Source organism: Natrix helvetica, assembly GCF_964273705.1.
Source record: "Natrix helvetica genome assembly, chromosome: 11".
Lineage (NCBI taxonomy): Eukaryota > Metazoa > Chordata > Lepidosauria > Squamata > Natricidae > Natrix > Natrix helvetica.
The window spans coordinates 15,902,559-15,918,855 of NC_138562.1; the positions used below are offsets into that span (position 1 = coordinate 15,902,559).

General features: G+C 40.9%; 1 protein-coding gene across 1 annotated transcript in view; it reads right to left on the minus strand.

Annotated features, from left to right (window-relative positions):
- PCDH11X (protocadherin 11 X-linked) overlaps positions 1–16,297 on the minus strand; it is a gene marked incomplete at its 5' end in the record, with an annotated part of 388,530 nt that overhangs the window by 344,766 nt on the left and 27,467 nt on the right. The window lies entirely within an intron of this gene.

The following is a 16,297-nucleotide window of genomic DNA, read 5'->3' on the forward strand; positions in this document are numbered from 1 at the left end:
GGAGGGAGGAGGGAATATCTGAGTGTAGGTATGTAATTACCTGTTCGTTTGTAATGGATCCAAAAGTCCTTTTCGGAGCTGTTTTGGGCTGCCATGTAAATACAAAAACGAGAAAGTATCTCTTTAAATGTTTCAAAAGGAATCAGGTTTTTTTTTAAGGCTAAAGAACAGTCTCAATTCAAATAAAAGCAAGATAGACATATTCCAATGCTCATTTTCTTTGCTCCGGTATCTGTGAGTGAGATGGGCATTACCTAAATATGAGAAATAAATACAGGTAGATCTCGGCTTACAACAGTTCAGCTAGTGACTATTCAAAGTTACAAAAAAGTGACTTAGGGGTGTTTTTTACAATCGTTGCAGCCTTCCCATGGTCACCTGATCAAAATTCAGAAGACTTGGCAACTGACTCATATTTATGACGGTTGTAGTGTGCTAGGATCACCTTTTGCAGCCTTCTGACAAGCAAAATCACTGGGGAAGTCAGATTCACTGGCAAGAAAGGTCCTAAAACGGGGCAAAATCTACAAATGTATCACTTAGCAACAAAAAACCTGGGATCAATTGTGGTCATAAGTCGAGGGCTACCTTTAAATAAAATAAATTAATTCCCACATCTTAGATTGTCAAAAAAAATCTAAGATTTCCCCACGGAACACAAATAAGGACTTTTTCTTGGATATTAGCCAACTACCTTGTTCTCAATTGCATGCAACAGGGTGAATTGCAAATCCACAAGTTCCTACAAATTTCCTATATTTGTAAACAATACAAAATGTTTGTTGGGCTGCCGAAACAGCAAATAATATCAGTGTTAGGGTGGAATAGGGAAAGAGGGAGAACCAGACCTCTTGTTGGAAAGCTCCCATGTCTCTAACTTACTTCTAACATTAACTCAATTTTTCCAGATGCAAAAACGTGTAGAATTCTCTAAGTAACGTATCGGGTATTCATTCTACGGCAGGATCATAACAGCAAAGTGTAAACACGAAAGAATATAAGGATGGCTGAAAGGAAAAAGTCAAGTTTTAATTCAAGGGAAGAACAATTCAAATGGCTGGTTATATCCGGATTGTTTGACAATATAAGCAGCTTAATATTAACAAGTCCTGCATCAAAAATATTACAGCAGTTCTACTAGATTTGATGGACCATTAGAGTTATTGAAGCAAACTTAGCTCTTATGCATGCAATTATTCAGTCAGTATACAGCGGTGGGGAGAGGGTGTGTGTGGAACGAAAACAATGACCATGGGATATAGTGTACAATATTTCTTGAGCTACAAATCTACACTTTACATACTTTGGTTACCATTTCAAAGCTTTTGATTGTACATTTCAAACACTGGTGGGATTTAAACTTTTCTTTTACTATCGGTTCTGTGGGCATGGCTTGGTGGGCTTGTTGTAGCTTGGTGGGTGTGGCTTAGTGAGTGTGGCAGGGGAAGGATACCGTAAAAACCGCATTCCCAACTTACTCCAGGGGAAGATTACTGCAAGATCCCCATTTCCTCCCAATCAGCTGGGACTCGGGAGGCAGAGAATAGATGGGGTCGGGGCCAGTCAGAGGTGGCATTTACCGGTTCTCCAAACTACTCAAAATTTCCTCTACCGGTTCTCCAGAACTGGTCAGAACCTGCTGAATGGCACCTCTGATTTCAAAGCACGAACAAAAGTCGCATTATCCTGCAATCAACTACATGAGGGTAGGACGTGCAGAGATCACGGAATGGAGCTGCAATATTTTGCGATCACATGTGTAGAATTTAGAGACCTTCCTTCTAAGTGGGCAACAACATCAGTTGTCAAACAGTCTGGCCTCCTGCCAAGTTTGTACTAGCAGGTAGGCTGCACCAAACTCTCATGCAAACGGTAACACTCAGTAGTGGAAATCCTGTTAAGTGGCCTTCAGACATTGATTTTAATCAGGTTAAGCACTTTATACACTGCGTTGGATGGAGAACAAGATCTTTCTCTGATAATGTCATTAAGTCTGCAAGCCGAGGAGTTTGAGTAAGTCCCATCAATCTTTCCCGCTAAGCATGCTGAAAACTTAACACGTTATATATGAGGCATAGGTGACTTTGCATCCATAGACTGGCTTTGCACGGTGCCATAAACCATGGTTTGCATACCATAACTGCATTTATGTTGCAGGCTAAGTCCCAAACTATTACAAAATGACTTTGGTATGATACAATCAGTGGTAGGATTCCACTTTTCCTACCGGTTCTATGAAAGTGGCCAGCACTCAAAGACCGCCGTCGAAGTCAGCGCTGGTTAACTGAGCTGTTTTTTTAGCTTTGCCACTTCACCCAAAAGTCAGAGGATCTAAAAAACGGAAAAGGGATGAAGAACGAGAGAAGCTAATTCTTCTTCCTATCAAAGTCCATTAGCTCCGTGGAGACACATTTATACAAACCACGCAAAGCAGGAGGCCGATTCTACGTTTGAAAGACAGATTAGAATATCAGTTATGACTGCACTTTGCTCTAAATACGGCAGTTTCTCTCCAGCCTGAAGGAAGATTCCAGAAACATCAATTTTTGTGGGTGGGGGTGGGGTGTCTTTTCCTCTTTTCTATTGCCTTTGTGATAAAAGCTAACAGGAAAATTATTTTCTGTTATATAACAAAGTAAGCCTACAGCCATAGCAGTGAAGTGCTATTAGCACATTAAATCTTATCTCAAGATTGTTGATCCTGCAGCCAGAGTTCTGATTATTATTATTGAATCAATGCCTCAGTTGGCGATTTTCATATAAAGAAAGGCAGGATGGTCTAAGTCACAGGTGTCAAATTTAAGGCCCAGGGGCTGTATCTGGCCCAGAGGGTGCTTAGATCTGGCCCAGGGGGCCCCTCTGGACACCACGAATGACCAGCCCGCAGTGCCTCTGCCAGCGGAAAACGGAGCTCGGGAGCCCGTTTTCTCTGCCAGAGCACCCGGGCCAACAAAGGCGCCCCCGACGGGAGTGATGTTGAGCAGGCCACGTTCACCTTGGCCACGCCCATGTTTTGCATTTTGTTACCACTGCTTCGTCGTGCCCGCGCCCCTTCCACACATACGCTTTGCTCGCCCATGCACCCGGCCTCGAAAACGTGCCTAAATAGAACAGCATAGAACTGGGGCGGGTGGGCAGTCCCACCCGTGATTTCCGCTACCGGTTTGAGCGAACTGGTTCGAACAAGTTGAGTACCACCTCTCCACCCCTGGTCTAAGGAATGGGGTGGTTTGATATCTCATTAGGTGCTCTCAGCAAATATTATATTGGGGTCTAACTCCAAAGCTAAATAATATTAGATAAATACCTGAGTATAGTTTTGGGAAATGGACCAATGGGAGAACTTTCCCCCTGCATGCCAATTTTAAGCCATAAATGGAGAGTCTAGTCCACAGGCTTGGCATTGCTATCAGGAGGCACAACAGCATATCTAACAAGGACAACAATATTCCCTGAAATGAATATTCTTATGTAGCTGCTGATTAATCTTCAAATACCATCTGTTCTCATGTTATTTACTGTCGTTTGTTAGATTTTTATCCTAGGTTTTCCCCAAGAGATCAAAGAAAGCCGTGCTTGTGTTTGTGGTTTCTGTGTTTGTGTGTTTGTGTGTGTGTGAAAGAGGGAGAAACTCTTTATCTCTATGGTATTTCTGCTTCATTTTATATTCATAACTTCTGACAGTGATTGGCCTAAATTTGAACATAACCTTCGTCACGCAGTAGAAGAAGTACCTCTAAATTCCCACACACGAACACAAATGAAACATATTTGGACTCTAAATGTCAATGTTGCCCAGCTATTATAACCATAAATAACTCCATCTCTTAATTAGTAAAGAGTAAGTCTAAGTACTCTGTGTGAGATTGAAAATGCCCAAAGAGTTTGAGAAAGTGGAAGGTAATTTCACCTTGCTGCATTTTCAGCTCTGAAGAGCTGATAATCGTAGCTGCTCAGAGCTATTCTGAGGAGCTAAGCTGGGTGTAATGTGCTTAGTATTTGGATGGGAGACTTATTATGGAATTCTTGGACTACGGGGTTAAGCTTGGAAGCAAAGAGAAAAGAAAAATATCGGAAAAAACTCTTTTCTACTCTTCCATCTGGGAAAATTTCCATCCTAAACACAACCACTCCAGTGCAATTCCATAAATCTGACTCTGGATGCCTCAAACTCCTACATAAAGGCTTTCCAAAGAAATGGAAGGCAACATCAAACATGTTTGAAAAACAAAATGTTGGTGTAGTGGTAGATTTATAACATTTAGGAGTCTGTGATGCAGGGGTGGGTTGCGGCCAGCATGTCTGCTGGTTTGGTACGCAAAAATAAACCACTCCCCCTTGCTTCCCCGTGCATGCGCGCTTCCCCTCCCATGCGCACAATCCCCCGTACTCCTTGGGCATGTGCACAAGCCCCTGCCCTCTCCGCGCATGTGTGCGACAACCCCCCCTCTAGCAGCCCATTTTGGGCCTAGCATCCCTGCACATGTGTGTGTGACCGACCTCCCCCCCCCGCCCCTGCGAATGCGCACGCATCTCCCGCATGCATGGCAGAGACCTGAAAATCAGCTGGCCAGCAGGTGGCAAGCATGCCCTGAGTTCGCCATCATGGCTCTAGATTGTTATATGGTGCAGAACGAATCCATTTGCTTGGCTCTCCCCAGGACTCATTGATAATTTGCAAAAGAGTTATTCATCATTCTGAAAGCAATATGTCTTATAACAGGCGTGCAAATAAAAGAAAAGCAAAAACAAACCACATTTTTTAAAAAAAAATGCTCTATATATATATGTATGTTTGGGGTGTGTGTGTTAAAATTGTCTTTATAAAATATCAAGAAACAACATTTATCATTTCATCAACAGTTCCTTCTAGGAACAAGTCTTTAGTGTTTAGAAAATAGGCAAGGCCCTCAAAACAACAAACAAGTCAAAAAGCCAAGATCTGTTCTTTTCTCATTGGGGCATTATTTAATATATAACAGCAGATTACTTTTTCCTATATTATAACACTTTTTTTTTCTTTCTTCCTACCAATTTGGTTAAATGAAGGCTGCAAACTTGCAAGATGCACATAATATAGAAAGTGTCCAAATTGAGAATGGAAAATCCATTTAAGGATTTATATTTGTAGATGGTAATTCCCTCACTACCCTGTCATGTTTATAATAATGGCTGTTGGGAGCTGCAGTAGACTTGAAGTCTTTGTTCCTTGCAGAAATTGAAAAGCAAACACAAGAAACATGTTGAAATCCTTCATCCTTAGAGGATCACTTCCATTTTACTTATTTCTTTGTTGTTGTTTTTCTGTTCAAAGTGATTTCAAGTCAGAATTGCTAAAAGCACTGAGATAGATACACACACATATTTCCTTGGAAAATGCCCCTGCCTGCATATTGGAAGTTAGCTATGCCACATCAAAAAAACGTAAAAAGATCTGACTAAATCGGTCAAACAAAGCCCAGAGTTCTAAAGAATGGATAAATAGCATCAGCAAAGTCTCAGGTTTAAACTTAATAAGAGTTATTAACTCACACAGACTCATTCCTTCAATCTTCCAGCATTTGATTTGTGAAACAGGAAAGGTATCGCCTGCCATTCTTTAAAAATACGATTGCTTAAAGTATTGTAACAATATTGAAGGTTGTCCTCAACTTACAACAGCTTATTTAATGACCGTTTGAAGCTATAATGACAGTGAAAAAAGTTACTTATGACTATTTTTCACATAACCATTGCATGCATCCCCTTGGCCACATGATCAAAATAGGATTGAACATTGTTTTTTTCTTAAAGGAATGTAAACAAAATGAATGTTGTGGCCTGCCAGTGGCCAGCGGAGCTGGCGCAGAGTTGGACAGTGAGGAGGTTGGGGAGGAACATGGGCCAGTCCTGAGAGTTGAGGAAAGCTCAGACGAGGGCTCTGCGTCGGAGGCAGAGAGGGAGCTAGACAGCAGTGAGGCAGAGGAACAGCTGGAGACTGTTCCCAGTGTGTGCATGCGCAGAGCTGCCAGAAGACAAGAACAACTAAGACAGCAGAGTCGACTTAAGAGTAAAGCCACACCTTGGAGGTGATTGCTCCCTCCCAGAGGAAACAAAAGAGGAGCGAAGAGGGGAGGGGGCTTTTGCAGGAAACAAATTGTTCCTTCAGTCGTTTCAAGAGTGGAAAGTTCTGTTTGTGACTAAAAGAGATTCTGTGCCAAGTATGGCCTTGCCCTGCATTTGGAAACTAGTTATCTGGCAGCTCTCCAAGCGAGATAAGGTTCCTGTTGATAAATATTCCTCTGAAGGACTGTTTGCCAAGCCTTGCTGACTGTGAATGAAAGGAATTTACAGTCGTATAAATAAAAGGGGTTTTGCCGGGACCAAGACTTTGCTTCATGCTTGTTAAGGAAGCCTCGGTCAGAACAATGAAATATGAGATGTGCAAAAGAAATCAAAGTACAAGTCATGGCTTGGCTCGATTATGAATGTCTCATATTTCATCATCTCATTCCATTTTCGATTAAAATGGAAACCCACAGAGAAATACTTCCCAGGTAAGTGATGTTACATTGCTGCATCTTTATTTATACATTTACAGCTTTCACATCTTATTTGCTTCATTGGCGAGCGATGATAATTGAGAAGGTATTCCTGGATTCCAATTCATGTAATCTAACCACTAATCATGATTGTTCGCAATGATGGGAATTGAAACCCAGCAACATCTGGCAGAATATCTGATCCTTACCTACCATTACCTTTCCACCACCATTTTTTTCTAAAAACAAAAAAACAAAAAAAAAACCACCAGTCCATATTGTCTAAACGAGGTAGGAGAAACGTTTCCTCTTCCTGTGGTTGCTTTTTAATTTGCTCCTAATTACCTCATTAATTGTGCTTTTTAACTTCATTGCCATTTTTCATTAACTGCCTTGAATACCATCTGTTGGCTGAAAGGAAGGTGAGACACATATTTGTATGGGAGAATGGGAATAGATATTTATTATAGGGATTGTCGACTAAAAGGATAGCATTCATCTCAGTGCTAATATATTAGCACTGGTTACTTTTTAATGAACTCTTGATGCGGATGAAGAAGGAAAGTGCAAAAGTTGGCTTGAAAGTCAACATTAAGAAAACTAAGATCATGGCATCTGGCCCTCTCGATTCATGGCAAATAGATGGGGAAGAAATGGAGGTAGTGACAGATTTTATTTTCCTGGGCTCCAAGATCACCGCAGATGGGGACTGAAGCCAAGAAATTAAAAGAAGCTTGCTCCTGGAGAGGAAAGCTATGTCAAATCTAGATAGCATACTAAAAAGCAGAGACATCACCCTGCCAACAAAAGTGTGTATAGTCAAGGCTATGGTTTTCCCAGTTGCAATGCATGGCTGTGAAGGTTGGACCAGAAGGAAGGCTGAGCGCCAAAGAATGGAGGCCTTTGACCTCTGGTGCTGGAGAAGACTCCTGCGACTAACTTGGACTGCAAGGTGATCAAACCAGTCAGTCCTAGAGGAGATCAACCCTGACTGCTCTTTAGAAGGCTGGATCCTGAAGAGGAGACTCAAAGACTTTGGCCACCTAATGAGAAGGAAGGACTCCCTGGAGAAGAGCCTCATGCTGGGAACAATTGAGGGCAAAAGAAGAAGGGGACAACAGAGAATGAGGTGGCTGGATGGAGTCACCGAAGCAGTCGGCGTGAGCTTAAATGGAGGCCGGAGGATGGTAGAGGACAGGAAGGCCTGGAAGAACATTGTCCATGGGGTCGCAATGGGTCAGACTCGACTTCGCAACTAACAACAACAAACTTTTTAATCTGCAAAAACAAAACAAAAACAAAAAATCCCACCCAAATCTTGATACCATCATCTCCATCTCAATAAGTTGGTTACAACTTTCAACTCCAGTCCTGTATTTTCAGCAAAAAGGAATGATCTCAAATTGGAGGAGGTTGTTGTACAGCGGTTTGATAACTGGGGAGGGAGGAGAAAATGAGAAACCTCCAAGTCACCCAATGAAATCCACGGTATGACAAAAACTCCCTTCAGTAAATGGCAAGGGAATTAAGAGAGTGGGAAGGATTTTCAAAAGCAATTTTATCTGTCTTACCATAATAATATAATTGCTAAATTGGGAGAATGGTGAGTCTAATACACCCTGGAGGTAGAAAAAGACAATTCTGACAGACTATAAATTGAGACAATTTCTTTCTTATTTTTTTCAATCAGGGGAGACTTTGAAAAGTCCGGAACTTGATATATTTCCTTTCCATAGTCCCTTTTTCTTAGTTCTTTTATTATGCAATCATCTACTGGAATCTCACTGTAGTTTATAATAAGAGCTGGTGCTGAATGGACACTTGACTGATGAGAAATACATTGTGATTTCTTTTACGGGCCTTCTTTAGACCTAGGCAGATTTGGAAAGCAGAGATAATGGCGAGACTAAGATCGGGCAGCTTTAGATTCATATTTTAATTCAGTTGCGCCAACTATCGCCGAGGTCATCTATTTCACAGAACCATAGAGACTGATAAAAGAAGTACCAAAGTGCAAAGGGATAATACCTCTTTATAGTGCAAGCCACACTTGAAATTGCCACATCCAATTCTGGTCACCATGATACAAAAACAGATAACGAGATCTTAGAACCGTGATGGCAAACCTATGATGTGTGTGCCACTTGTGCCATTTCTGTGGGCACATGAGTTGTCACCCAGATCAGCTCCACTACACATGTGCCCGCACCTCCTGCCTGCCAGGTGGTTTTGGGGTCTCTGCTGGGAGACATGTGCACATGCGCCGGGGTGGGGTGGGAGGTCACACAGGCATGCACAGGGGGTAAGGGGATGTGGCAGCCTCCCTTGCTCCATTTTTTGTCCCAGGAGGCTTCAGGGAGGCCTATTAGCACCAAAACAGGCATCATGCACACATGCGTGGGGGTGGCAAGCACATGGGAGCACATGTGCATGTGGGGTGGGGCGGGCATTGCATTATGGGTGTCAGCACACATGCACACCAGAGGAAAAAAAGATTTGCCATCACTGTCCTAGAATGTGTGCAGAGAAGAGCAACAAAGGAGAAGCTAAATTATATGAAATTATATGAACGGTTGAAGGAGCTAGGGGGAAGAGAAAGATTGCAGAGAACATGATCACTTCATTCCAACCTACAACTAAGGAGTAATTTTCTGACAGTCAGAATGACTTTATTAATCCGTGGAATGACTTTCCTCCAAAGGCTTTAGATGATCCAACACTGGAGGTTTTTAAGAAGAGATTGGACTACCGTTCATTTGAAATGTTGCAGGGCCTCCTGCTTGAGCAAGAGGTTGGATTAGAAGACCTCCAAGGTCCCTTCCAACTCTGTTATTCTGTTCGCTGTCTTCCTGTACTTAAGAAGCTGTCACAGGGAAGAGGGGATTGACTTTTTTTCCCTTCCAAAGTACCAGAAGGCAGGATCAGAAGTAATGGATGGAAGCTTGTTAATAAATGATCCAACTTAGAAGTAAGGAGAAATTTTCTAACGATGCAAGCAATTAATCAATGGAAGAGCTTGCCTCCTGGAGTTGTGAGTGCTCCATCATCGGAAGTTTTTTTTAAAAAAAATAGATTGGACAACCACTTGTCCAGGATGGTATATGTTTTCCTGCCTTGGGCAGAAGGTTGAACTAAAAGCCTTCCTCCAAAATCCTTCCGGAACTGGGATTCGATATTCTATCTTTTAAAACCAGCTATAATTATCCTTACATGCAAAAGTTATGCACTTGATAACTTCCAAACCTATTGAATTGCAATTCCTGTAATATCTACATATGAGAGATATGAATCAACATCACCCCTAGATGTCAAGTTGGAGACAGCTGTTATCTAGATTTATTATTTCCGTGTTTGATCCTAAACCGTATATCCATTTGTAATTTTCAACCTATAATATACTTGCTATTAAAGCTCCTGAGTTGGAGAGGAAAAATAATATTGTCAAAATTAATTGGTTTATACCTAAACCGTGGCTTCTAAAGGTCCTTCCTGAGATTAAATTAAAAGGAGAAAACCTGTTCTCCTTGCATTGATGAATGCCTCTCCCTCTGATGTCTATGCTTAATGTTTTTTATTATTATTATTGCCTGCTTTTGATGATAATTCTAGATAACAGATTTTGCTCATCCATTCATCGTCAACATGCTTCAGCCTGGCGCAGAACAGTGGTCTACTTCTGAAAGAGCTCTGCTTCTCCACAGGAGCCATGGAGATGAATGGAAGAAATGACGGACAACAGAAGAACTGGGAAGTGTTCAATGTTTAATCTCACACAAGGTAGGTCAGTGATGGCGAATCTTTTTGGCACTGAGTGCCCAAACCGGAATGTGTGTACATGTGCATGCTGGAGTACTGGAAACCAGCTGGCTGGCGCATGCATGCCTGTTTTTGGGTTGGAATCCACATTGTATATCCGAACATTAATACGATTGAGCGGGTCCAGAGGTATTTCCCGAGAAGAGTCCTCCGCTCCTCTACTCACAATAGAATCCCTTATGCCGCCAGGCTCGAAATGTTGGGTTTGGACAATCTGGAACTGCACTGCCTGCGGTATAATCTAAGCACAGTACACAAAATGGTCCGTTATAACGTCTTACCTGTCAATGGCTTCTTCAGCTTCAGTCTCAATAATACATGATCAAACAATCAATACGTTTCAAACTCGATTGCAGAAAATACGACTTCAGCCACAGAGTGGTCAACGCCTGGAATGCTCCACCCGACTCCATTGCTACATCCTCTTAACTCTCATAGCTTCAACCTTAAACTGTCTACTGTGGACCTCACCCCATTCCTAAGAGGTCTGCAAAGGAGGCATGCATAAGCGCACCAGCCTGCCTACCGTCCATTTCCTACTGTCCCCATCTGTTTGTATTCATTTCTTTCATTTATATCCATGTTTATATTTATGCCTGCTATCTTATAAATGTTTGACAAACTAATAAATACAAATACTAACGTCCTATGAATTGTCCATACCTTAACAGTTCTAGTTAAGAACATAAACCATTTTACTTTTCTAAGCACTTTATGGAAGTCATGATGTCTTTAGACTGTTAGCTTGTTTCTCTCTCTCCCCCCCCCCCAATTATTGTGTTAACTTACATAAGCGGTTTTCTATCATTTTTGTCCTTTTATCACATTGCACTTCTATATTTGTGTGAAATGTTTTAGGTACATTGTCATGTACCAGCCTGCAATGTTCTAGATGAAGTAAGATGACGGAAGATGCTAAACAGGAAATAAACAACAGAACTTGCATAGTTCAAAAAAAATAAAAATAAGTGAATGCTCAGAGTTCCACCAAAAATGGCTCACAAAGCAAAAAGTTACTTTAAAATTAGATTGTGGTCATATGAACTGTAATTAATCGATTTATTGCTGCATATTCTCTTTAGCCAAGCAGACAGTCCAGTGGTGAAATTCAAATTTTTTCACTTCCAGTTCTGTGGCCTTGACTTGGTGGGCATGGCAGGGGAAGGATACTGCAAAATATCCATTCCCATCCCATTCTGGGGCCAGCCAGAGTTGGTATTTGGTCCTCCGAACTATTCAAAATTCCTGCTACCGGTTCTCCAGAACCTGTCAGAACCTACTGAATTTCACCCCTGAGACAATTGCCTCCTTACCTGATGCAGAAAAGCTACTGACTGTAATTTAGGCTTGTGTCTCTCACACACACATACACAGAAAGCGAGAGAGTGAGTGAGTACTGAATTACAGCTTACATGGAGCTAACTTTAAAGAGAACTTGGAAATTGCGATTAGTTCAGAATGAGGTGACCCATGTCTTAATTGGCACCCAACTTTGGGAAGAGGGTTTAAGTGGAGAATTAATCTGGACTCTTACAAAAACGCAAGAGGGTAAGGCCTGACTGTCTCCTTGAATGCCTTTGAGCCTTATCTGGTGAAAACTGCCACTCTGGGAAGATTCCTGCATTACTGGCAGAGAACAATAAAGTAGCTAGTTTGAAACCCATGTAGGTTTCAGTTGCATATGCCTGACAATGTTTAACCTATCCTGCCCCCATACATCATATTCAGTTCCAAGTACAGATTGAAAATGCAGGTATAAACGCATGTTTTGAAATTTGGGGTCTTTAACTGGATTTGGCTCAGTGTGTTAGTCAGATCATGGAGGTAGGGACTTTCTGTTTCCCCGAATTTATGGGATATCAGAGGAGCCAAAGCTAAAGCATATTAGTTCTCCACACCAGGTCCTTAAAAATAGAAAATTGCCAATAAATAAATAAATAAATCAACAGCATCACCCAGGACTCTTATTATTCTTACTATTGTTCTCTCCAAGTTTTTTTTGGGTTTTGCATTTGGCTTCTATGTTGTTTTAATCCTGCTCTTGTATTTCCTCTGACCTTTTCTCCTTCTCCTTCTCCTTCTTCCTTTCCAATTTTTTTATTTTAATACAAAAAAATCCATTTTCCATTAAACAGTGTGTCAATCTGTGCACAAGTATCTTGCACAATAACAATTTGAATTTACAGCCATGTTCATTGTTTATCTACTCTTAACATTTCTAATACAATAACAATCCTCTTTTTAACTTATTTAATTCTATTTATATGTTTTCTATTTTCACTAATCTACTTTCATTTCTAACTTGCATATTAACATATTCTCTAGCTATCGGTAGAATAGTTCCCATATAGTATACTATTCAGTGTGTTCCTTCTCTTTAATTGCAAGTGTTAACCTATTCATTTCTGCACATTCTAATATTTTCCTAATCACCTTCTCGTCCGTAGGAATCTCTTCCCTTTTCCAATCCTGCACAAATACAATCCTAGCTGCGGTCTCATCTTGTAACTACCGAGAGTCACCAGGCTGAGGCAGAATAAAAGCTGAATAAATAAATCAAATGTAGTCTTTGTTTGGCCCTGCACAGCTCTCTAGTCTAGAGCAGCTCTTAGTCTGAAAAAGAATTATGTTCCTTCTTCTAAACAAGTTGAGAATGCTTTTGGTACGGATAAATTCCCAGGTTTGTTGCTGGCTTCTGGGACCTCCCAGCAGGACCGCAGAGTTTACATAGTCCCCATTCTTCTCTGACAAACATTTTGCAGGTCAAGGGCAGCATCAGGTTCATAAGAAAATGTCAAGCCCTCATTCTAGCAATGATTAAGGATGGTGATCACTAGACCTGAATATATTCAAAGTCGGAGAAAAGGAACTAACTAATACAGAACATTTTAACATTAAAAAAACACCATCATTTACTTTGTAGAAGGGGAAAGGAGAAAGTTCATTCTATTCTCAAGAAAGCTCTGGGATCACTTCAAAGCCTAACTCTTGCTGGGAGACAAAAATCAGGAAATTAACTAATAGACAACTATTGTCATTTCTCTCAGAGCTCCAACTGGGTCAACTTCTTTTTAGGCAACCTTTCCTGACCTAAATTGTGTTGTGTATAACTTAGCCGTTATGGAGTAACACACTACCTGACTTAACATTGTATAGAAAGAGGCGGGTGGAAGAGAGACAAAGACCAAATATTTCTAGCATGCAAGCAAGGAGCTATTGTAAAATAAGGTTGGTAGAAATGGTAGACTATTATATTACTACACCATTCCCCCACCCCCACCCTCGCTTTTCTTAAAATGCTACTTGATACTGTTGGTAGATGAAAAACTACTGCATACAATTATTACTCTGTTAACAGCTGAAAGGCGAAGGATGCAATTTATGAAGAGTTGGATGCTCAGAAGGATGGGATTTGGAGTAAGACAAGAGCTTTGGGATCAGCGATCAGATTAGATCAGATCTAATAATTGCCAAAGTCCATAGTGCGCGAGATAGAAGGTGGCAATCTTCAAATCCTTCTTATATGGTTGCTTTTCTCCCTCTGTTGCTTATCACTTAAATTGGCAGGAACCAAAGAAAATGCACCTAGAAGGCACCTGGTTGGGGAGAGCAGAGATACTGAATAAATCAGAGACATGTCTCTTTTCATTAAAAGTCCCCATTCAATTTATGAAAGAGAAGTTGCTTTAGTTGTCTTTTCAAAGATGCTTTTTTAGGAAGCAAGCAACTGGACGTTCTTGTTTTTTCTTAGAACACCTTTTGCTTCTCATCCAAGAAGCTTCTTCAGCTCTACAAGATAGTGGGGAAGAACTGAAGAAGGTTCTTGAGTGAGAAGCGAAACATCTTCAAAAAACAAAACAAAACAAGAAAGCCCAGTTCCCTCCTGTAAAAACATCTTTGGGACAATCATGACCTGGATGACTGAGAATCTCTACAGATTTCTAGTTCTTTGAACGAAATGAAACAAATCAACAAAATTTCACAGCTAGACTGTTGTATTCTTGTACAAACTTAGTTGCAAGAGCCAACCATTTGGGTGCCAGATCAGCCACCACAGGAAATATTAGAATTCCACTTTAGTATTAAACAATATAATGAAATAATTTTGTAAGCCTGTTCCTCTCCCTTCTTCTTATACCAAAGGATGTTAAGATGGCATAATCTTGAGATTCTTTCTCACCACTTCCTGTCTTCCTGGGCTAAGTTTATGTTTCCCTATAGACTTCTGCACACCTTCACAGTGACCAAGGCAACTATGACAAATCCTGCTTTTTCTGATAAAATTATCAGAAATTCAGAATTGTGCAATCTCCTTGTCTCCTTGTCTCCTTGTCTCCTTGCCCTACATTTTTTTTAATGTTCGCCCAATTTTTCTGCCCACAAATTCTATGGAGAACTTTAAAATGTATTTTCATCCTTCATTCTATAAAGGTAAAGGTCCCCCTTTCACATATGTGCTAGTCATTCCTGACTCTATGGGGCGGTGCTCATCTCCATTTCAAAGCCGAAGAGCCAGCACTGTCCGAAGACGTCTCCATGGTCATGTGGCCAGCAGGACTAAAGGCCGAAGGTGCACAGAACGCTGTTACTTTCCCACCAAAGGTGGTTCCTAGTTTTCTACTTGCATTCTTATGTGCTTTCAAACTGCTAGGTTGGCAGAAGCTGGGACAAGTAACAGGAGCTCGCTCCATTACGCGGCGCTAGGGATTTGAACCACCGAACTGCTAACCTTTCTGATTGACAAGCTCAACATCTTAGCCACTGAGCCACCGCATCCCTCATTCTATGGCATGTACCAAATGCTTCCCTTTGTATGCTAGATAATCATCAGCCCATTGTTTGACTGAGGACATCAGTTCTGCCGAATGGCAAAAGAAATCTAAGCATCTCCCGGATACAATTCCTGATTTTTTCCCTTCTTTTTCCTCTTCCCGTTTATTCTATGTTTCCTAAAGGAGGGGGAAAAATAAATAAAAATAGATTATCAGTAATGGGAGTCTCCCTATCATTAATGCCGATGAAAAGTTGAACACTGGAAGGAGGTTGTATAACACCCACAAGACAGATGAAATCTTTGATCACTCTAACACAGTCTAATTGGAAGTAGATAGTACTGTTTAACCGAAACAAATGGCCTATTTCTGAAATGGGTTAGGGTCATTAAAATTCCACTCACACACACACGCCTTGTCCACAAATGCATTGACTTTGTGCCGCACATAAAGCCAAACTGAAAAATACCAACACTGTTGCAGGGATTCCTGGCAGACCAATACTACTCTTTTACACTCTCAAAGACACCAGAATAAGGGCTGTTCAATAAACCTATTCTATCGGAATATTCTGAAGTGGGATTTATGCCCGGCGTGGTTCTAAAAATGAACAACCGTTAAGAGCGTCTTACTTTTACATTAGTGTGCCATCTTAGTGAACCAGGGTGGACAAAAATCAATGCTTTTTTTAAAAAAAAACCCAAAAAACAGATTATTTAAAATTTAAATCTGATTTTTTAAAATCGGATTTATTTTAATGAAATGCTTTTGGAGTAAAACTCTATCTCAAGATAGTTTTCTATTTAAGGTACAATACAATAATACAATAAAATACAATACAATAGTAGAGTTGGAAGGGACCTTGGAGGTCTTCTAGTCCAACCCCCTGCCTAGGCAGGAAACCCTATACCGTTTCAGACAAATAGCTATCCAACATCTTCTTAAAGACTTCCAGTGTTGGGGCATTCACAACTTCTGGAGGCAATGTCTGTTCCACTGATTAATTGTTCTAACTGTCAGGAAATTTCTCCTCAGTTCTAAGTTGCTTCTCTGCTTGATTAGTTTCCACCCATTGCTTCTTGTTCTACCCTCAGGTGCCTTGGAGAATAGTTTGACTCCCTCTTCTTTGAGGCAGCCCCTGAGATATTGGAAGACTGCTATCATGTCTCCCCTAGTCCTTCTTTCTCT